The sequence below is a fragment of the Pongo pygmaeus genome, chromosome 7 (genome assembly GCF_028885625.2).
Source record: "Pongo pygmaeus isolate AG05252 chromosome 7, NHGRI_mPonPyg2-v2.0_pri, whole genome shotgun sequence".
NCBI classification, from domain to species: Eukaryota; Metazoa; Chordata; class Mammalia; order Primates; family Hominidae; genus Pongo; species Pongo pygmaeus.
The window spans coordinates 129,046,583-129,070,511 of record NC_072380.2 but is presented as its reverse complement, the minus strand read 5'-3'; the positions used below and the strand labels follow the sequence as shown (position 1 = coordinate 129,070,511).

At 39.2% G+C, this 23,929-nt stretch overlaps 2 long non-coding RNA genes across 2 annotated transcripts in view; both read left to right on the top strand.

The window, feature by feature from the left end:
• LOC134739956 (uncharacterized) overlaps positions 1–20,440 on the top strand; it is a 64,924-nt gene extending 44,484 nt beyond the window's left edge. Inside the window, exon 4 of the long non-coding RNA XR_010127118.1 lies at positions 20,259–20,440. This is a non-coding gene — a long non-coding RNA (uncharacterized LOC134739956). The remainder of the gene's footprint in view (positions 1–20,258) is intronic.
• Positions 1–23,929, top strand: part of LOC134739955 (uncharacterized) — a 194,382-nt gene that overhangs the window by 48,542 nt on the left and 121,911 nt on the right. The gene's annotated exons all lie outside the window — the stretch shown is intronic.

Below are 23,929 nucleotides of genomic sequence, written 5' to 3'. Positions count from 1 at the left end.
AAAATCTGTCCTGGAATACCTTTGCAAGGAAAAAGAAGGATTCCTGTACTGTTGTTATTGCCATCACCTTTGTTTACATGAATCAGGTCCTAAAATGCAACATATTCAATGCAGTGTATACAATATTGACCTGCATAGCTCCTAAATCTGTGTCTCCTCCTGGTTTCCCCAAAACAATGAGTAGCACCAATGTCCTCCCAGGTGACTGTGCCAGAGCCCTAGTGTCATTCTTAATATATTTCCCTCCTTCCCCCGCCAATATCCAGTTGATTGCCAAGACTGACTAATCCTAAAGTTGCTCAAATTTGTCTATCACTGCTTTGTCTTCATCTCTCGCTTGGATAATTACCGTTGTGTCCCAGATTTCCTTCTTGACTTCCAGGCCTGTTCCACTCCAATCCTTCTCTATTCTGTAGCCACGATGATATGTTTAAGCCACTTCCCTTCCTGAAGTATTTTAATGTTTTCCTGCTGCTCCGTGGATAAAGAAGATCCAAGTTCTTTTTATCCGGCCTCCAAGACTCTTCCCAGATCTGAGAGAGCCTCCTGGGTTAGCACTCTCCACCTTGCATTCTGGGTCCATGCTTTTCTTTTTGAATGGAACACTCATTTTAGCTTCTTGCCTTGGCTAAATCCCATCTCTCTTCTAAAGCTTAGCTGAGATAGAATTATCACCGGAAAGCCTTCCATGACTGGCACCCTTAACTCCAAGCCAGAACTGAGTTATCAGGTCTTCCCATGCACCCTGCATTCCTTTCCTTCATAGAGCTCCTCACGCTGCATTCCATTTCCTCTGTCTTTGTCCACATCTGCTGACGGTAAACTCCTCTGTGCTGTGATTAGTTCCAGTACCTAGCAGAGTGGCACATTTTCAGAGTTCAAAAAATATCTGTTAATAAATATATGATTTTCAAATCTCCCACCCTCTCTCCCTACAACTAAATACCAGAACTTGGTATAGGTTTATTTGTACATCTGAGTCAATGTTAGGCCCCTTTACAGCCCATTTCTATTAAAGCCTCTTTTATAGAAATGTCAATGGAAAGCTAGAGCTTTTTTTGATATAATAAAATATTATTAAAGACACCAGAGCATGAAGTTCCATATCTAGTCTGCAGGTAGTGGAAGCAGAGCAGAACTGATCTACACCTTCTTGTAGAGAGTTAGCAAGTGTGAGGAAGTGCTGGGGATGCCAGCAGAGTGGAAAGGATGTTTTATGCACACATCCCTTGCTTTTTCCCAGTTTATGGATCTTTTCTGAATAGTAGTATTTAATTGGGTTATAAGGGAATTAATTTTTCATGTATACAAGTAATTAAGCATTGTCATTTATGCAAGGCTGAGTAGGCACTGCTGGGTCTATAAAGAAGATGGTTTCCGTTCTAGGCTGGGCGCAGTGGCTCACGCCTGTAATCCTAGCACTTTGCGAGGCTGAGACAGGTGGATCACGAGGTCCGGAGTTCGAGACGGGCCTGGCCAATATGGTGAAACCCTGTCTCTACGAAAAATACAAAAAGTAGCCAGGCGTGGTGGTGTGCATCTGTAGTTCCAGCTACTCAGGAGGCTGAGGCAGGAGAATTGCTTGAACCCAGGAGGCGGAGGTTGCAGTGAGCCGAGATCATGCCACTGCACTCCAGCCTGGGCAATAAAGGGAGACACCGTCTCAAATAAAAAAAAAAAAAAAAAAAGAAGGAAAAAGAAAAAGAAGATGGTTTCCATTCTACAAGATCTTAGAAGATTGGGAAGATGAGATTTGAATAAAAGTATCAATTAGAAAAAGAGTCAAAATGAGATTTATTCAGATAGTTGTGGCAGTTGAGCAGGGAAGTGCTGAAGGGAGGAGGTGCCACTTGGCGACAGAGCAAGAGAAGTATAAATTTCTCAACCACTGCTCCCCTATTGTCCTCCATAAAATGGAGGGAAATGGGCCCTGGAAGAAGCATGAACTTGGAGCCATGTGAATTTGTGACTCTCTCACTTCCTTGAGCTCCTTGAGCTGTAGAACATTGGGAAAGCTGCTTAATCATGCTGATCCTAAATTTTCTTATTTAAAAAAATGGGGACAAGCCCACTTCATTACATTATCAGTATATAAAACCATGTGAGTTAACATGACTCATGCAAAATTGTCTAACAGTGTGACAATGTATTTAAGCATCACGTCTCATAGTGGACAGGGATTGCTTTTATGTCTAGGGGTCAGAGGAACATGTTAGAGTGAAGCCAAATTTTAAAAGGAAGGTTCAAATATACACTTGGTTTTGCCCAGGATCCAGGAGGAAGCATTGTGTATAAAGAAGGTAAGCAGAATGGAGTGGTTACATAAGGGGGCTAGGGGCTGGGAGAGTATTTCTTTTTTCTTTTTTTTTTTTTTTTGAGACGGAGTCTTGTTCTGTCGCCAGGCTGGAGTGCAGTGGCGAGATCTCAGCTCACTGCAACCTCCGTCTCCCGGGTTCAAGTGATTCTCCTGCCTCAGCCTCCTGAATAGCTGGGATTACAGCATGTGTGCACCACGCCCAGCAAATTTTTGTGTTTTTAGTAGAGACAGGGTTTCACCATGTTGGCCAGGATGGTCTCAATCTCTTGACTTCGTGATCCGCCCGCCTCGGCCTCCCAAAGTGCTGGGATTACAGGCATGAGGCATGGGAGAGTATTTCTGGGGGCAATCAGGCATATGATGAAGAGGGCAGATGCCAAGTCAGGCACTACAGGGGGCATCTGGGAATCTAGGAAGAACGTGAGCTCATGTATTTAGAACTACCTATTGTCGTAGGCAAAATTCCAAAATGACTGCTATTGACCTATGCCCTTATACAATCCCATCCTCTTGAATGCGGGTGGGACTTGCAAGTATGATGGGATTTCTTTCCCATAATTATGTTATATTATATGATAAAATGGGTTTTGTAGGTATAATTAAGGTCAACTAATCAGTTGATTTTGAATTTCTCAAAGGGAGAATATCCTGAGTGGGTCTGACTTAACCAGGTGGGCTGGTAAAAGAGACAAAAGGTAACAACAGACTCTCTCTTGCTGGTGTTGAAAAAGTCGGATACTATGTTTTAAGATGAGAAGTCCACATGGCAAGAACCTGAGAATGGTCCCTGACTGACAGCCAGCAAGAAAACAGGGACCTTGGTCGTATAACTTCAAGCAAATGAATTATTTCAATAACCAGTGAGCTTTGAAGGGATCTTGAATTTCAGGTGAAATCACATCCTTGGGAGACATTTTGATTTCAGCCTAGTGAGACCTGGAGGACCTGGCCAACCCATACCCAGACTCCTGACCCAAGGAATCTGTGAGATAATAGATCTGTGTTGTTTTAGTGACTCAGTTTGTGGTGGTTTGTTCTGTGGGAATAGAAAATGAATACACGTACTGTTTCTTGTCTACCCCAGCCTTTTGACTCTAGAGCCTTCTGATGACTCTTTAGTTACAGCCCCAGTCATATTATTTCATAATTTTGGTTTACAGCTATGACTTTCCCTCTAGGATGTGAACTCTTCATAAGAAGCTAGATGTAGTAGAGAAAACTTGGTCTTTGGAATCAAGGTTACCTGTGTTCTATACCTGGCTCCATCAATTAATAGTTGCATGAATTTTGACAGTCTATTCAACCTCTCCAAACATCAGTCCTCATTTGCAGAATGGCAACAACACTACTTGACCAGTGGTTCTCAATTGGGGGTAATTTTTTTTTTTTTTGAGACGAAGTCTCACTGTGTCGCCCAGGCTGGAGTGCAATGGCACAATCTCAGCTCACTGCAACCTCCTTTTCCTGGGTTCAAGCGATTCTCTCACCTTAGCTTCCTGAGTAGCTGGGATTACAGGCACGTACCACCACACGCGGCTAACTTTTCAACTGGGGGTAATTTTGCATTCCCTTGGGCTACATTTGGTAATCCTGAAGACATTCTTTGATTGTCCCAACTAGGTTGAGGAGTGCTACTTGCATGTAGTAGGTAGAAGCCAGGGATGCTGCTAAATACCCTATGGTATACAGGACACCTCTCTATTACAAAGATTAATCTGGCTTAAGTGTCAATAAGGCCAAGATTGATAAATCCTTTAGTAGACTAAAAGAAATATTTTGAAGAATATAAAATGACTTTCACAGTATTTTATATTTTGCTGGAGGGATTATAACTCCCTTATGAGGACACCCTAAATTACTGGGGAAGAGGGTACTTTAATAAACAAAATGTATGTTTCCTTTCCTCACAAGATCCTGAATTTGTTTATCTGCCTCTTTCTCACTCCCTAAAATCATTGCATGCATTAAGGGATGTTACTAATAAGAGTTTCTTATGCAGGAAGAAATTTGAGAATCATTGGCTATAAAACATAATTGATACTGAATGATTCCCTTTCCCTTTTTGAGTTATATGATTTTATCTAATCTTTAACACCTACCTGAGTGCCAATACATCAGGAATATGTTAATGCTTACTAAATGCCTGAATAGATGAATGTCCCTTTAAATATTTTTTTTTGTAATTTATTACTTCTTCAGCATTTTGATTCTATTACACAATATTTTGATAATTTAACACTGTGATAAAAATGTAAAGTGAATAAAATTGCAATTGGAAACTGTTGCATTGGGTCATTGATTTAACATTATTAAGCCTTCTCTAAAGGAGGGATAATAACCTCTATCTCATAGGATTATAAGAATAAAAAGAAAGCTGGTAAGCTCCCCCCTTCTTTCAAGACTTAGCTCAAATCTCAGCTCTTTGGAAGGTGTTTAATAACATTCTTGGCGATAATGCTGTTCTCCTAAAGGAATTTTATTTATATGTCGATCATTACACATACCACATTGTGCTATAAATGTTTGTTTACCCTTCTGTTTCCTCCACTTGACACATGTACAGGTCATTTGTTTAATCAACCTTTTTTTATTTTGAGATCATTGTAAACTCAAATGTTTTTATTAAAAAATAGTACCAAGACCCTGTGTGTCTTCTACTCCCAGGTGTCTTCTTCCCTCACAGGTAGTATCTTGCAAAACTATAAAGTATGAAACTTAGTTTGATGTTTTTTTTTGTTTGTTTTTGCTTATGAATTCCACTGTCTTATTTGTGGAAAAGACTTATTTCCTTCATTGAATTGCCTTTGCATCTCTGCCAAAAATCAGTTGGACTCATTTGTACAGGTTTATTTCTGGGTTCTCTATTCTGTTTCAGTCATCCATGTGTCCATCCTTCTGCTAATACCACAGAATCTTGATTACTTTTGCTCTATAAGTCTTCAAATCGTATAGGCTGATTTATACTACTTTGTTCTTTTTAAAAATTGTTTTAAGAATTCTAATTCCGTTGACCTCTGTATAAATCATATGTAATAATCTTTATATCTATAAAACATCTCAAAATGATAGTGATAGAAATTGCATGGATCTTTTGAGGAGAAATTCGTCTTTACTATGTTGTCTTTCAATACATAAACATGGCTGTATCTCCATTTACTTAGATCTTCCTTGTTTTATTTCACTAGCATTTTATAGTTTTCAGCATACAAGTCATATACATGTTTTGATAGATTTACATTTAAGTATCTTACTTTTTAAGCAATCATGAATGGTATTGTATTTTAATTTTGGTTTTTATGTTTTCATTGCTAATGTATACAAATAAAACTAATTTTTGTATGTTTATCTTATATCCTGCCTCATTGTTGAAATAATGTTAATTTTAGGAATTAAAAAATTGGATTCCTTGGAGGTTTCTATGTAGACAGTTATGCCATTTGCAAATAGGAGTGATATTATTTTTTATCTTCTGATATATATGCATTTTATTACCTTTTCTTGTCTTATTGCACTGGCTATAACTTACAGCACTATGAATAAGAGCAGTGAAAGCAGATATCCTTGTCTGTTTCTTATCTTAGAGGTGTTTCTCAGTGAGCAAGTATATGCAAAACTACCCTCAAAGGTTGAGGGTGCTGAGAGGCTGGAGAAAGAGGCTGACAAATCCAGTTTTTCAGAAAGAAATATTTAATAGGGACTTACTAACATTGCAACCATGAGATGGTGGATCCCCACATCTGCTCTCTAGAATATATTCTTTATATAGCAAGCTTTTAAGATAAAAACAGGTGCAGCTGGTCATGTCTCAGACTTTTTTTGTTGAAACCCATGACCACGAGGAAGGTTAGATAAACACCTTTAAGAGGAGTTATCTATGCCATAGACTTTTTTTTCCAGCTTGCATCTTTGTAAATTTCTTTTTTCTTTTTCAACTTTTATTTTAGAATCATGGGGTACATGGGCAGGTTTGTTACAAAGTTATATTGCATGATGCTGAGTTTGAGCTATTACTGAAACTGTCAACCAGGTAGTGAGCATAGTACCCAATAGGTAGTTTTTCAGTCCTTGCCTCCCTCCCTCTCTCCCACAGGCAATGTTTAAGACTTTGCTGTGGAATACCTTGGTACATAGGAATCAAACATTGATCATCATAGTGGTTTTGCTTCAAGATGGCATCAATCTTGCCATGCAACAGGCTGTTTTTCTACAGAAAGCATTCAGTATATTACCATTAATGGTGTTAGCTGCATGATTTTTGTGGATGCACTTTATTCAGTTGAGAAAGTTCCCCTCTATTCCTATTTTTCTGACAGTTTTTATCTGAATTAGTGTTGAATGTTGTCAAAGGCTTTTTTGGAGCATGATTGATATAGTTATATGACTTTTCTCCATTAGCCTATCAATACAGATAATAATATTGATTGATTTTCCAATGTGTAACTAGCCTTGAATTCCAGAATAAGTTCCACTTGGTTATGAAATATTTTTATTGTCTTTGCTGGCTTTAGTATCAGGGTAGTACTGACTTCATAAAATGAATTTGAAGGTGTTCTTCTCTCTTCTATTTTCTGGAAGAGATTGTGTTAAATTTTTGTTAAGCCTTTTAAAATTATTTGGTAGAATATTCCAGTGAAACCATCTGGGCCTGAATAATTTCTTTTTTTAAAATATTAAAATTATGAATTTAATTTTTTTAGTAGTTATGGAGCTATACAAGTAATTTATTTCATGTTGGAAGAGTTCTTGTGGTCAGTATTTTTCAATGAATTGGTACATTTTATCTAAGTTGTCAGATTTATGTGTTTAGAATTGTTTTGTAGTATTCCCATGTTATTTTGATGTCTGTAGTATTTGCAGTGAGATCCCCGTTTTAACTCCTTATATTGCACATTTGTATTTATCTCTTTCTCTGTCAATACTGCTAGAGGTTTCAGAATTTTATTGATCTTTTTTGAAGAAACATGTCTTTAATTTATTTTACTATTGTTATTCTGTTTTCAATTTTACTGATTTCTGCTCTTTACTATTTCCTGCCTTCTACTTGCTTTGAGTTTATTTTGCTCTCTTTTTTTTCTCTAAGTTCTTCGTGTTGGGAGCTTAGTTTATTGATTTGTGATGTCTCCTTTTTTCCTAAAGTATGCATTTAGTCGTCTAAAATTCCTTTCAGCACCACTTTTACTGTGTTCCACAAAGTTTGATATGTTGCATTTTTACTTCCATTCAATTCAGTGCATTTTTAAATTTCCCTTGAGACTACTTCTTTGACCCATGGATTATTTAGAAGTGTGTTGTTTAGTTTCCAAGTGTCTGGAGGTTTTCTTATTATCTTTCTAGTACTGATTTCTAGTTTTATTCTATTGTGATTGGAGGAAACATTCTGTATGATTTTAGTTCTTTTATATTTGTTGAGATTTGTTTTGTGGTTTAGGATATAATCTTCTTTTGATATATTATTCATGGACACTTGAAAAGAATGTGTATTCTGTTGGTGTTGGGTAGAGTATTTCATACATGTTGATTAGCTGCTGTTCGTTGATGACAGTACTGAGCTCCTCAGTATCCTTTGTGATTTTTCTCTTTAGTTCTGTCAGTGGCTGGAGAGAGGTTTTGGAGTGTTCAACTATAATTTTGGATATATCTATTTCTCCTTTCAAGTCTATCAGTTTTTGCTTCATAGTTTTTTGGAGCACATGTGTTTGGCACACAACCATTTAAGATTGCTATAGCCTCGTGGTTCTTTAACCCTTTTGTCATCATATAATGCTCTTCTCTGTCTTTGGTCTTTCGTAATTTTTTTGCTCTGAAGTCTTCTTTATCTGACTATACTTTATGCCTGTTTTCTTTTTATTAATATGTACATGATATACCTTTTTCCATCCTTTTGCTTTCGACCTGTGTGTCTTGTTATATTTGAATTGAGTTTCTTGTAGAGAGCATATATTTGGGCTATATATATATTTAATCTACTCTATGAATCTCTGTCTTACAATTAGTGTATTTAGACCATTACATTTAATTGAATTATTGCTATGTTAAAACTTAAGCTTATTAGTTTATGTTTTTTTCTTCATTCTCTCTGTTTTCTTTTTCTCCTTTTTTCTTTTCCCTGTGGGTTATTTGCACATATTTTAGTATGCCATTTTGATTTATCTATAGTGTTTGTAAGTGTAGATCTTTTACAGCATTGTCAGTGGTTGCCCTAGGTTTGTTGAAAGATTGGGGTGCCTTGATACAGCCAGGTGAGGGAGTGAGGGGAAAAATCTAGGCCCCTTGCTTGGTCTTTGCTGCCATAGTTGGGGGGTACTTTTTAATTTATTTGCTAGGTTCTTAATTTACTAGGTTTATTTTTGTAGTGTTTTTCTGGAGTAAAGCAGTAATTGTCTGAAAGTTTTCTGTCTTGCTAGGATGCCCCTTTCCTGGTGCTTTGATGAGGCAGAGTGGATTTTTGATGTTTTTATTTTTGTTTGAGCTTGTTGCATTTCTAGGTTGATGGCTCCTTCAGCTATAAGTCTGGAATAGATGAGGCAAAACAAAAATGCTGAGAACTTATCACTGCGTCTCTCCTTGTGTTCTGAGATTCCTAGCCGGCCTTCCTTATTCTTTCTGTCTTTTAGAGTCATCTTACATTTGTTTTATAAGTAATGTCCAGAATTTTTGAATGTACTTAGTAGTAGAAATGGGGAAAAGTATGTCTGTTACATCTTCCTGAGAGCAGAAATTAATGGTCATTATTATTATTATGATTTTTTATTATACTTTTAAGTTCTAGGGCACATATGCACAATGTGAAGGTTTGTTACATAGATATACATGTACCATGTTGGTTTGCTGCACCCATTAACTCATCATTTACATTAGGTATTTCTCCTAATGCTATCCCTCCCCCTACCCCCCACCACACGACAGGCCCCCATGTGTGATGTTCCCCGCCCTCTGTCCAAGTGTTCTCATTGTTCATTTCCCAGCTATGAGTGAGAACATGCGGTGTTTGATTTTCTGTCCTTGTGACAGTTTGCTCAGAATGATGCTTTCCAGCTTCATCCATGTCCCTGCAAAGGACATGAACTCATCTTTTTTATGGCTGCATAGTATTCCATGGTATATGTGTGCCACATTTTCTTAATCCAGTCTATCATCGATGGACATTTGGGTTGGTTCCAAGTTCTTGCTATTGTGAATAGTGCTGCAATAAACATACGTGTGCATGTGTCTTTATAGTAGCATGACTTATAATCCTTTGGGTATGTACCCAGTAATGGGATGGCTGGGTCAAATGGTATTTCTAGTTCTAGATTCCTGAGGAATCACCACACTGTCTTCCACAATGGTTGGACTAGTTTACACTCCCACCAACAGTGTAAAAGTGCTCCTATTTCTCCACATCCTCTCCAGCATCTGTTGTTTCCTGACTTTTTAATCATCGCTATTCTAACTGGTGTGAGATGGTATCTTGTTGTGGTTTTGATTTGCATTTCTCTGATGGCCAGTGATGATGAGCATTTTTTCATGTGTCTGTTGGCTGCATAAATGTCTTCTTTTGAGAAGTGTCTGTTCATATCCTTTGCCCACTTTTTGATGGGGTTGTTTGAGTTTTTCTTGCAAACTTGTTTAAGTTCTTTGTAGATACTGGATATTAGCCCTTTATCAGATGGGTAGAGGGCAAAAATGTTCTTCCATTCTGTAGGTCGCCTGTTCACTCTGATGGTGGTTTCTTTTGCTGTGCAGAAGCTCTTTAGTTTAATTAGCTCCCATTTATCTATTTTGGCTTTTGTTGCCATTGCTTTTGGTGTTTTAGTCATGAAGTCCTTGCCCATACCTGTGTCCTGAATGGTATTGCCTAGGTTTTCTTCTAGGGTTTTTATGGTTTTAGGTCTAACATTTAAGTCTTTGATCCATCTTGAATTAATTTATGTATAAGGTGTAAGGAAGGGATCCAGTTTCAGCTTTCTACATATGGCTAGCCAGTTTTCCCAACACCATTTATTAAGTAGGGAATCCTTTCCCCATTTCTTGTTTCTGTCAGGTTTGTCAAAGATCAGATGGTTGTAGATGTGTGGCGTTATTTCTGAGGCCTCTGTTCTGTCCCATTGGTCTATTTCTCTGTTTTGATACCAGTACCATGCTGTTTTGGTTACTGTAATCTTGTAGTATAGTTTGAAGTCAGGTAGCGTGATGCCTCCAGCTTTGTTCTTTTTGCTTAGGATTGTCTTGGCAATGCAGGCTCTTTTTTGGTTCCATATGAACTTTAAAGTAGTTTTTTCCAATTCTGTGAAGAAAGTCATTGGTAGCTTTATGGGGATGGCATTGAATCTATAAATTACCTTGGGCAGTATGGCCATTTTCACGATATTGATTCTTCCTATCCATGAGCATGGAATATTCTTCCATTTGTCCTTGAGCAGTGGTTTGTAGTTCTCCTTGAAGAGGTCCTTCACATTCCTTGTAAGTTGGATTCCTAGGTATTTTATTCTGTTAGTAGCAGTTGTGAATGGGAATTCGTTCATGATCTGGCTCTCTGTTTGTCTGTTATTGGTGTATAGGAATGCTTGTGATTTTTGCACCTTGATTTTGTATCCTGAGACTTTGCTGAAGTTGCTTATCAGCTTAAGGAGATTTTGGGCTGAGACGATGGGGTTTTCTAAATATACAATCATGTCATCTGCAAACAGGGACAATTTGACTTCCTCTTTTCCTAATTGAATACCCTTTATTTCTTTCTCTTGCCCAATTGCCCTGGCCAGAACTTCCAACACTATGTTGAAAAGGAGTGGTGAGAGAGGGCATCCCTGTCTTGTGCCAGTTTTCAAAGGGAATGCTTCCAGGTTTTGCCCACTCAGTATGATATTGGCTGTGGGTTTGTCATAAGTAGCTCTTATTATTTTGAGCTACGTCCCATCAATACCTAGTTTATTGAGAGTTTTTAGCATGAAGGGCTGTTGAATTTTGTCAAAGACCTTTTCTGCATCTATTGAGATAATCATGTGGTTTTCTTGTTGGTTCTGTTTATGTGATTGATTATGTTTATTGATTTGCGTATTTTGAATCAGCCTTGCATCACAGGGATGAAACCGACTTGATCTTGGTGGATAAGCTTTTTGATGTGCTGCTGGATTTGGTTTGCCAGTATTTTATTGAGGATTTTTGCATTGATGTTCATCAGGGATATTGGTCTAAAATTTTCTTTTTTTGTTGTGTCTCTACCAGGCTTTGGTATCAGGATGATGCTGGCCTCATAAAATGAGTTAGGGAGGATTCCCTCTTTTTCTATTGATTGGAATAGTTTCAGAAGGAATGGTGCCAGCTCCTCTTTGTACCTCTGGTAGAATTTGGTTGTGAATCCGTCTGGTCCTGCAGTTTTTTTTGTTGGTAGGCTATTAATTATTGCCTCAATTTCAGAGCCCATTATTGATCTCTTCAGGGATTCAGTTTCTTCCTGGTTTACTCTTGGGAGGGTGTATGCGTCCGGGAATTTATCCATTTTTTTTTCTAGATTTTCTAGTTTATTTGCATGGAGGTGTTTGTAGTATTCTCTGATGGTAGTTTGTATTTCTGTGGGATCAGTGGTGATATCCCCTTATCATTTTTTATTGCATCTATTTGATTCTTCTCTCTTTTCTTCTTTATTAGTCTTGCTAGCAGTCTGTCAATTTTGTCGATCTTTTAAAAAATCCGGCTCCTGGATTCATTGATTTTTTGAAGGGTTTTTTGTGCCTTTATCTTCTTCAGTTCTTCTCTGATCTTCGTTATTTCTTGCCTTCTGCTAGCTTTTAAATTTGTTTGCTCTTGCTTCTCTAGTTCTTTTAAATGTGATGTTTGGGTGTCGATTCCAGATCTTTCCTGCTTTCTCTTGTAGGCATTTAGTGCTATAAATTTCCCTCTACACACTGCTTTAAATGTGTCCCAGAGATTCTGGTATGTTGTGTCTTTGTTCTCATTGGTTTCAAAGAACATCTTTATTTCTGCCTTCATTTCATTATTTACCCAGTAGTCATTCAAGGGCAGGTTGTTCAATTTCCATGTAGTTGTGCGGTTTTGAGTGAATTTGTTTATCCTGAGTTCTAATTGTATTGCACTGTGGTCTGGGAGACAGTTTGTCGTGATTTCTCTTCTTTTACATTTGCTGAGGAGTGCTTTACTTCCAACTATGTGGTCAATTTTGGAAGAAGTGCGATGTGGTGCTGAGAAGAATGTATATTCTGTTGATTTGGGGTGGAGAGTTCTGTAGATGTCTATTAGGTCTGCTTGGTGCAGAGCTGAGTTCAAGTCCTGGATATCCTTGTTAACCTTCTATTTCATTGATCTGTGTAATATTGACAGTGGGGTGTTAAAGTCTCCCATTATTATTGTTTGGGAGTCTAAGTCTCTTTGTAGGTTTCTAAGGACTTGCTTTATGAATCTGGATGCTCCCATATTGGGTGCATATATATTTAGAATAGTTAGCTACTCTTGTTTAATTGATCCCTTTGCCATTATGTAATGGCCTTCTTTGTCTCTTTTGATCTTTGTTGGTTTAAAGTCTGTTTTATCAGAGACTAGGATTGCAACCCCTGGTTTTTTTTCTTTTTGCTTCCCATTTCCTTGGTAGATCTTCCTCCATCCCTTTATTTTGAGCCTATGTATGTCTCTGCACTTGGGATGGGTCTCCTGAATACAGCACACTGATGGGTCTTGATTCTTTATCCAATTTGCCAGTCTGTGTCTTTTAATTGGAGCATTTAGTCCATTTACATTTAAGGTTAATATTGTTATGTGTGAATTTGATCCTGTCATTATGATGTTAGCTGGTTATTTTGCCCGTTAGTTGATACAGTTTCTTCCTAGCACCGATGGTCTTTACAATTTGGCATGTTTTTGCAGTGGCTGGTACCAGTTGTTCCTTTCCATGTTTAGTGCTTCCTTCAGGAGCTCTTGTAAGGCAGGCCTGGTGGGGACAAAATCTCTCAGCATTTGCTTGTCTGTAAAGGATTTTATTTCTCCTTCACTTATGAAGCTTAGTTTGGCTGTATAGGTAATTCTGGGTTGAAAATTCTTTTTTTAAAGAATGTTGAATATTGGCCCCTACTCTCTTCTGTCTTGTAGAGTTTCTGCTGAGAGATCCTCTGTTAGTCTGATGGGCTTCCCTTTGTGGGTAACCCGATGTTTCTCTCTGGCTGCCGTTAACATTTTTTCCTTCATTTCAACTTTGGTCAATCTGACAATTACGTGTCTTGGGGTTGCTCTTCTTGAGGAGTATCTTTGTGATGTTCTCTGTATTTCCTGAATTTGAATGTTGGCCTGCCTTGCTAGGTTGGGGAAGTTCTCCTGGATCATATCCTGAAGAGTGTTTTCTAACTTGGTTGCATTCTCCCTGGCACTTTCAGGTTCACCAGTCAAACATCGATTTGGCCTTTTCACATAGTCCCATATTTCTTGGAGGCTTTGTTCATTTCTTTTTACTCTTTTTTCTCTAATCTTGTCTTCTTGCTTTATTTCATTAATTTGATCTTCAATTACTGATACTCTTTCTTCCACTCTATCGATTGAAGCTTGTGCATGCATCACATAATTCTCGTGCCATGGTTTTCAGCTCCATCAGGTCATTTAATGTCTTCTGTACACTGTTTATTCTAGCTAGCCATTCGTCTAATCTTTTTTTCAAGGTTTTTAGCCTCCTCGCAATGGGTTTGAACGTCCTCCTTTAGCTTGGAGAAGTTTGTTATTACCGACCTTCTGAAGCCTACTTCTGTCAGCTCGTCAAAGTCATTCTCCATCCAGCTTTGTTCCATTGATGGTGAGGAGCTGTGATCCTTTTGAGGAGAAGAGGCACTCCGATTTTTAGAATTTTCAGCTTTTCTGCTCTGGTTTCTCCCCATCTTTGTGGTTTTATCTATCTTTGGCCTTTGATGCTGGTGACCTACAGATGGGGTTTTGGTGTGGATGTCCTTTTTATTGATGTTGATGCTATTTCTTTCTGTTTGTTAGTTTTCCTTTCAATAGTCAGGTCCCTCAGCTTCAGGTCTGTTGGAGTTTACTGGAGGTCCACTCCAGACCCTGTTTGCCTGGTTATCACCAACAGAGGCTGCAGAACAGCAAATATTGCTGCCTGATCCTTCCTCTGGAAGCTTCATCCCAGAGGGGCACCTGCCTGCATGAAGTGTTAGACGGCCCCTACTGGGAGGTGTCTCCCAGTTAGGCTACACGGGGGTCAGGGACCCACTTGAGGGGGCAGTCTTTCCATTCTCAGAACTCAAACAGTGTGCAGGGAGAACCACTGCTCTCTTCAGAGCTGTCAGACAGGGATATTTAAGTCTGCAGATGTTTCTGCTGCCTTTTCTTCAGCTATGGCCTGCCCCAAGAGGTAGGGTCTACAGAGCAGCAGACCTTGCAGAGCTACGGTGGGCTCTGTCCAGTTCAAGCTTCCTCAGCCACTTTGTTTACCTACTCAAGCCTCAGCAATGGCGGATGCCCCTTCCCCTGCCATGCTGCTGCCTGCCGAATTGATCTCAGACTACTGCACTAGCAGTGAGCAAGGCTCCCTGGGCATGGGACCCGCTGAACCAGGCCCAGGACATAATCTCCTGGTGTGCCGTTTGCTAGAACCATTGGAAAAGTGCAGTATTTGGGTGGGAGTCTCCCCATTTTCCAGGTACAGTCTGTCACGGCTTCCCTTCGCTAGGAAAGGGAAATCCCCCGACCCCTTGTGCTTCCCAGGTGAGGCGATGCCCTGCCTTGCTTCAGCTCACTCTCCATGGGCTGCACCCACTGTCCAATCAGTCCCAATGAGATGAACTAGGTACCTCAGTTGGAAATGCAGAATTCACCGTCTTCTGCATCGATCATGCTGGGAGCTGCAGACTGGAGCTCTTCCTATTGGGCCATCTTGGAACAGAATCCTTATTGTGATTTTTAACTCCAAGCACCCATAGGAGATGTTTAGTGAGGGTTGAAAATGACAAAGATGGAGAAATTATTCTTAAACTCTAAGGCGGAAAACAGATGTAATCAATTATTTTCCCACCATTTTAGTTTTTTATTATTATAGAAACTAGGAAAACTTCTACTTGTGAAGAGAAATAGTAGGTTTAAAAATTGTTTTTATTATGTTTTATCATTTGATTTGCTCTTTACTCCAGCAAAGTGGAATAGTTCTGATGAGGGTGACAGAAAAGGAAACAAATATTCATTAACACAGATGAGCTACTGCCAGAAAGACCAATATTAGCTTCTAATTGCCTAGTAAACAGGAAATACAGGAAAAATGTGCTTAAGTGAGTATGGCAGCTTCTTCTTCTTCTTTTTTTTTTGAGATAGATAATTGTTGCTCTGTCACCCAGGCTGGAGTGCAGTGGCATGATCTTGGCTCATTGCAACCTCTGCCTTCTGAGTTCAAGCAATTCTCCTGCCTCAGCCTCCTGAGAAGCTGGGACTACAAGTACGTGCCACCACACCAGGCTATTTTTTTTTTTTTTGTATTTTTTAGTAAAGACAGGGTTTCACCATGTTGGCTAGGCTGGCTTTGAACCCCTGACATCAGGTGATCCACCTGCCTTTGCCTCCCAAAGTGCTGGGATTACAGGCATAAGCCACCAATCTCAGCTCTTCTTGTTAATTTTTTAGTTGAGGTAAAATATACATATATAGTTTACCATCTGTATTAGTCTGTTCTCATGCTGCTATAAAGAACTGCCTGAGATTGGATAATTTGTAAAGGAAAGAGGTTTAACTCACAGTTCTGGAGGGCTGGGGAGGCCTCAGAAAACTTAGTCATGGCATAAGGGGAAGCAAACATGTCCTTCTTCATGTGGTGGCAGGAAGGACGAGTGCCTAGTGAAGAGGGGGGAAAGCCCCTTATAAAACCATCAAATCTTGTGAGAACTCACTCACTATAATGAGAATAGCATGAGGGTAACCATCCCCATGATTCAATTACTTCCCACTGGGTTTCTCCCATGACACATGGGGATAATGGGAATTACATTTCAAAATGAGATTTGGATGGGACACAGCCAAATTATACCATTCTGCACCTAGTCCCTCCCATATCTCATGTCCTCACATTTCAAAACAAAATCATGGCCTAAACAGTCTCCCCAAAGTCTTAACTAATTCCAGCATTAACCCAAAAGTCCAAGTCCAAAGTCTCATCTGAGACAAGGCAAGTCCCTTCCACCTATGAGTGTGCAAAATAAAAAGCAAGGTAGTTACTTCCTAGATACAATGGGGGTACAGGCATTGGGCAAATACACCCATTCCAAATGGGATAAATCGGCTAAAACAAAGGGGCTACAGGCCCCTTGCAAGTCTGAAATCTAATAGGGCAGTCATTAAACCTTAATGTTCCAAAATGATCTCCTTTGACTCCATGTCTCACATCCAGGTCACGCTGATGCAAGAAGTGGGCTCCCACATTAGGCAGCTTCGCCTTTGTGTCTTTGCAGGGTACAACACCCTCCCAGCTGCTTTCATGGCTGGCATTGTCTGTGGCTTTTCCAGGTGCACAGTGCAAGCTGTGGATCTACCATTCTGGGGTCTGGAGGACGGTGACCCTCTTCTCACAGCTCCACTAGGGAGTGCCCCAGTGGGGACTCTGTGTGGGGGCTCCAACCCCACATTTCCCTTCTGCAGTACCCTAGCAGAGGTTCTCCATGAGGGCTCTGCCCCTGCAGCAGACTTTTGCCTGGACATCCAGGCATTTCCATACTTCATCTGAAAAGCAGAGGTTCTCCATGAGGGCTCTGCCCCTGCAGCAGACTTTTGCGTGGACATCTAGGCATTTCCATACATCATCTGAAATCTAGGTGGAGGCTCTCAAACCTCAATTTTTGACCTCTGCACACCTGCAGGCCCAACACCACATGGAAGCTGCCAAGGCTTGGGGCTTGCACCCTCTTAAGCAATGGCCTGAGCTGTATATTGGCTTTTTTATTTTTTTGAGACAGAGTCTGGCTATGTTGGCAGGCTAGAGTGCTGTGGTACGATCTTGACTCACTGCAATCTCTGCCCCCTGGGTTCAAGTGATTCTCCTGCCTCAGTCTTCTGAGTAGCTGAGATTACAGGTGCATTCCACCACACCCAGCTAATTTTTGTATTTTTAGTAGAGATGGGGTTTTACCATGTTGGCCAGGATGGTCTTGATTTCCTGACCTCGTGATCCACCTGCCTCAGCCTCCCAAAGTGCAGAGATTACAGGCGTGAGCCACCACTCCTGGCCTATTGGCTTCTTTCAGCCATGGCTGAAGCAGTTGGGATGCAGGGCACCAAATCCCAAGGCTGCACACAGCAGGAGAATCCTGGCCCTGGCCCAGGAAACCATCTCTGGGGCAGGAGCAAATGCTGCCAGTCTCTTTTCATAACAAGAGTTACCTTTATTCCAGTTCCCAACAAGTTTCCCATCTCCATCTGAGACACCTCAGCCTGGATTTCATTGTCCATATCACTATCATCATTTTGGTCAAAGCCATTCAACAAGTCTCTAGGAAGTTCCAAACTTTCCCACATCTTCCTGTCTTCTGAGCCCTCCTAGTCTCTAGGAAGTTCCAAGCTTTCCCACATTTTCCTGTCTTCTTCTGAGCCCTCCAAACTGTTCCTACCTCTGCCTGTTACCTAGTTCCAAAGTCACTTTCACATTTTTGGGTATCTTTACAGCAGTGTCCCACTCCTGATACCAATTGACTGTATTAGTCCATTCTCACACTGCTATAAAGGACTGCCTGAGACTGGGTAATTTATAAAGGAAAGAGGTTTAATTGACTCACAGTTCTGCAGGGCTAGGGTGGCCTCAGGAAACTTACAATCATGGCAGAAGGGGAAACAAATACATCCTTCATCCTTCTTCACATGGCAGCAGGAAGGAGAAGTGCTGAGTGAAGGGGGAAAAAGCCCCTTATAAAACCATCAGATCTCATGAGAACTCACTCACTATCACAAGAACAGCATGAGGGTAACCGACCCCATGATTCAATTATCTTCCACCAGTCTCTCTCACAACATGTAGGGATTATGGGAACTACAATTTAAGATGAGATTTGGGTGGGGACACAACCAACCGTATCACCATCTTACTCTCTTTCTCTCTCTCTCTATATAGTAAGTGTATATGTGTATATATATATGTAAGTATATATATACGTAAGTGTGTATATATATATGTATATATATATTTCAGTGGTAGCATGTTTTCCTTTCAATTAAGGCAAACAGATTATTGTTTTTGTATTATTGTAGTTTGATTCTCCATTTCATCAATAAATTTGTCAGAGACTGGGTTATTGTAAAGAAAGGATGTTACAGAGGAGTGGTTAGTCATGAGACCTAGGAGCTTCTTTAACATGTCAATATGTCACATTTTCAGTTGCGAAAACTATTGAGAAATGTTATTTTACCCAAAAAAGAAACAGCAAGTTTCATTTTGTGGAATAATTAATACTTACCTGAATGGTTGTTTGTAAAGCAAATTTTATTAAGATGAATTGCATTTTTTAAATTTGGATTTATTATATGCTTAGGGATAAACCCACAGCAAATATAGTTGTCACATTGCAACCTAAAAGTCATTTGCTCTGAGAATCCTCCCTTGATTATATATTGCACATCCCTTTCTTATGACAGTCATCCTACAGAATCCCAATAAATATCTGGTTCTACAGCCTTGTTTCTATACCAAGTTAAATATTCTCTTTGAAATCTGAGCATTTATTTTAATAAAACCAGCTTTGTTTTTTCTAGTGTTTTCTTGAGGGATAATATTCTTGAATTGAATTATTTGAAGTGATGTAACTGATTTTATGTTGTTAAATATTTTGCTTCAATACTGGTGTCTTTATTTTTTCTTGTGTTTCTACTGTTTGTAAACCACACAAGACAAGGACCTTTCTTTAATTCTTTCTTGCTTTTCATTGTCCATGTCTTCTACTTATTTTTTTTTTAACATACCCTGCATTTCAGCACTAACAAATCAGCTTTTGCTATAAGGACAATGTCACAGGCTTATTGATTATCACTGTTTCCTGAAGGTGCAGGCTTGAATCTTCTGTTGTCTTCAATGAAACTAGCTACATGGTCATGTTTCAGAGCATTGGGCAGTCAATGTAAGTCAGGCAGCATGAAGTAAGCACAGCCATATTCTGAGGTTAATACTTCAGCTCACATGACTTGTACATAGTTAACTGGCCAATTACTATTACTCCCCCTGCCTAGAATTTTCTTTGGTATCTTATTCATCTAGCTTAAATGTCACCTTCATAGGGAAGCCATTGCTTGCGTTAGGTAACTATTATTCTATGTGCTTATAGTATTTATTATTTCATTTGTTTTATCTCTAAATAATCCTTGTGTTTTTATGCACTAGGAATAATTCTAAGCTCTCTATACTCTAGCACTCTGCATGGCCGTCTATTAATAATTATTCAAATTCTTATTCACCTAACATTTATTGAGCGCCTACTGTTTGGCAAGTTCTGTGCTATTTACATTTCTGTGCACTGTAGGTACTTTTGCTTTCAGTTGCTTCTTAGTATATATTGTAAAATTTTAACCAGACTTATAATCTCAGGAACAGTATTTCATTTTGATGACCTTATACCTAGAATAGCTGCTGGTACATAGTAGGTGCTCAGAATGTATTTGATGAATAAATGAATGGATAAAAAAGCAGGCAGGACTGACTTTGGTAGTATAGAAAGGGCTGAGTGTCATTGCACGTGAAAGGATAAGGTTGTCTCTGCCTGGGGTGTCTGTGACAGAGTCAATTCCATCATAAGCAGATCCAGCCAAATTGACTCTCCTCAGGCATAGAGATGTTTTCACTCAATCAGATTATGTGCCATTTACCATATACTACTTGATGCCAAAGTATGCTCCCCTGATGAGCATGACATTTTATTTGCATGCACATAAGCAAGTTCATAGTGTTTAATTTGAAAGTGCAACCCCACTAAGAATACATTTGTTTGTATTTATTTAGAAGCTCTGTTTGGATGGACACATGGGGGTGATCTGGGACATAGAAACCTGGAAAAGCTGATGAAAGCTGATTCTCCCTTGAAGAAGACATTTGGAATGAAGCAGTGTGACCTTTAATCACCCTCAGACCTCTTTTTGTTCTTGTTCCAGGACATTCTATAAGTAAAAATTCCCAGCCTCCTCAGTTCTTTTGTCTTCATTTTATATGCCTTTGGTGTTTGAGTTGAGTTTTCTGTTATTTAGTGGGGGGTTTTGAGGGGGTTTTATCATGGTAGGACAGATATGTTTGAGGGGAGTTTGTAAGGACTGATCAGATTTCTATCAATTAAATAGTAACTGTCACATCCCTTCAGATGAACCTCAGCTATTACCAATCCATTAATGTAACCCTATGCTGCCTCAAGGAACTGGGCTGACTTTGTCTCCTCATTTTCTCAAATCTCTCATAAGTGTTGTGGATGGAGCAAGAGTTTCAGTTTCGCTTTGGTGCAGGGTCGCCTCTATCCAGTGCATAAGACAGCCCACCCTTGTTTTGTTGGGTTACAAGTATTCCCTTTGTTGGGGGAAGCAGTAACAAAAAGAAGTTAATTTTTCCTTCTCATATCCAACAACTTTCCATGGTGTCTCTATTTAATGTATGAGTATGAGTATATACTTCACAGACTTCTTATATAGAGACTTAACTAACATTGGTAATGAAATAGGAAACGCAAAGCAAATACTGGGAGAAGGGCATGGTTAGTTTAACACAGTTCCAAGCACCACTCAAATATTACCTTCATTTTAAGGCAGTCAACAAACAAAGGAGCCACCTTCTCCTCGAGGACATCTGTTTATTTTGCAATTAACCAGGAAAAGGAGAATTTTTCCAAAGTTTTTAAATTGAGGACTCATAATTTCAATGGAAGCTGTTGGTTTCAGGATTAAGAGCATTACAAAGAAATTTCTCATAGGTTTTAGTTCTACAAGTTTGTAATGGCTTATATTTACACCTGCGATTAGCCTATAGCCCTGTAGGTTTGTGCTGTTTCACAAACTTTTACACCAACTTCATTGTCATAGAGAGACACCTGAATTCAATTATAATATCAGAAAAGAAAATGACATATATTCGCGTATACCCATAGACGCTTGAGAATGTTTTTCTTCTTTTATTCATATGAAAAGTGATTTATAATCAAACCAAGGAAAACCTCAAGTTACTGGTGTGGTGAGATTTATTATTACTACCTAAACTCAAGCAGATTGGAAGGCTTATATTTGGTTTTAAGGTTCATCCAGATCACTGTGGTTTGGAAATTACCTTAAACTTGAAGTTTTTTTTTTTCTTTCCACTTAAGCCAGCATCTTACATTTATTCTAGTCTGTAGGCGGTAAGGTAATTTCAGTAAAGCTCTGGGTTTATAATTTTGTAGCTTACTTGGATGTCTTAAGATTGGCTTGCATAACTTGATCTTCGATGTTTCCACAGTTTTTTTACTTTTCCTACCCTACTACTGAGATGTATATATTTTGATGTGAAATTACTTCATTATATCCAGTGCTTATCCCCCAGGAAATGTGAATAAAGTAGGTCAATCACATTTATTATTTAGAAGACAATCGTTATAATATCTTCCTTTAGTATGGCACTCTAGTTTTCAAGTCACTTTCACATAATTAACTCATTTGATTCTTAAAACAGGTTTTTGAAGTTAGCAAGGAAGATAATAGTATCTCTATACATATTATAGAGGAAACAGGTTCAGGGGGGTTAAATGGCTTGTTTGAGGCCACATGATAATTAAGAGGCATCCCAGGATGGGAGAACGTAAGGTCTCATTCCATGGCTACCCACTACACTGCTGTGTCCTTAAACTCTGCTTTGGACCAGATCCTGAGGAATAAGGTGATTTTCTTTTAATGAACTGAAGAAAAAAGTTCTTACTTTGTAGTACCAAAGGCAAAATATGCACATTGAAACTATCTTACATATACTGATAAAAGCAACAAAAGAGCAAGTTGCTATGAATAGGGTATTTTTAAAAGACTTAAAATTGTTTTTTAAATTTTTTAATTATAACTTTTATTTTAGGTTCAGGGGTGGGTGTGCAGGCTTGCTACATAGGTAAACTGTGTGTCATGGGGGTTTGGTGTACAGATTATTTCATCACTCAGGTAATAAGCATAGTACCCAATAGTTATTTTTTCTGATCCTCTCCCTCCTCCCACTCAGGTACTTTTTAAAAGACATACCTTTTGGTAGTATTAATGAGGGAGAACGTATTGTAGAAGGCAAATGTGAAAATGTTTATTGCTTGTGCGTGTTGTGCTTATTTGAATCCTCTGAGAAGCAGACCTCAAGGCAGGATTAGACATACAAGAGATGTATTGGGGAAGTGCCCAGTAGGGGAGAGGGGCAGGGAGATGGAAAAGGTGGGGACAGCCTTCAAAGCATGATGCAGGTCTGACCCCTGAGGAGAGAGGGAAAGAGGATGGGATCAAAGAAAGAGTCCCATACTGCAGCCAGTTCTAAGAAAATTTGTGCCCAGGCTGACAGAAAGCCCTTGAACAAAGATCTGTAGAAGAGTCCTGCATCTTCCAGCATGGGATCTGTGCCAGTATCTTTGCTGGGCTCCGCCACTGGCTGGGAGTAGCCTATGGGAAGTGTGGCCTCAGCATGAATGTGATGGTGGATTCAGAGAACAGCTGCTGGTCATAAATTATATTCCCCACAGCAGGAGATCAGCAGGGTGCACTGCTATGGCCCCCAAATGTGTTGTCATGGTGGCATTTATTTTCCACCTCTTCAAGAGTAAGGAAGAAACAAAACCAGCCACAAATATTCTTAGCAAAATGCAGGAACACTGGGAATAAAATTAGATGGTCAGTTATCATCATTAACAAACTGGTCTGTAATAGAAGGGAAGTGCTAGAAGAATTCTAGAAGATTTAATTCAAAGGTTATATTTATAATGCTTTTTGACAACCAAATTATGTGCTCTGTGAGAACAATAATGGCAACTTTCTTAGAATTTTTTCTTTTTTGGGGGTAAACTATTTTTTTTTCTATTGCTAACACAAGTACAGCACTTTATCCATAGTGTGTGTCCAGTAGGTTATTGTTGAATAAATGGGTGATTCAAGTTAAAGGATAAAAAGGCACATATTGTTATTTCTGAACATTTTTCTTTTCTCTAGTATTGAAATAACTTCCAAGGGTGTTTCTTTATTAAGTTTATTAACAATGGGCTCTGTTAAGTTTCCGGAGTTGGGGAAAATTTGGGACCTCTAAAAAGTCATGAAAGCTAACCCTCTCTAGTCTAGGAAGCTTGGATCTGAGCACTTGGAGCAGGTTTCGTCTTACACAGTCTCTCCCCAATATAGTTTTGTTGTGTCCCCACCCAAATCTCACCTTGAATTGTAATAATCCTCACTTGTCAAGAGCAGGGCCAGGTAGAGTTAATTGAATCATGGGGAGGTTCCCCCATACCATTCTCATGGTGGTGAATAAGCCTCATGAGATCTGATAGTTTTATAAATGGGAGTTCCCTTGCACAGGCCCCCTTGCCTGCTGCCATGTAAGATGTGCCTTTGCTCATCCTTTGCCTTCTGCCATGATTGTGAGGCATCCCCAGCCATGTGGAACTGTGAGTCCATTAAATCTCTTTTCTTTTTTTTTGAATCTCGCTC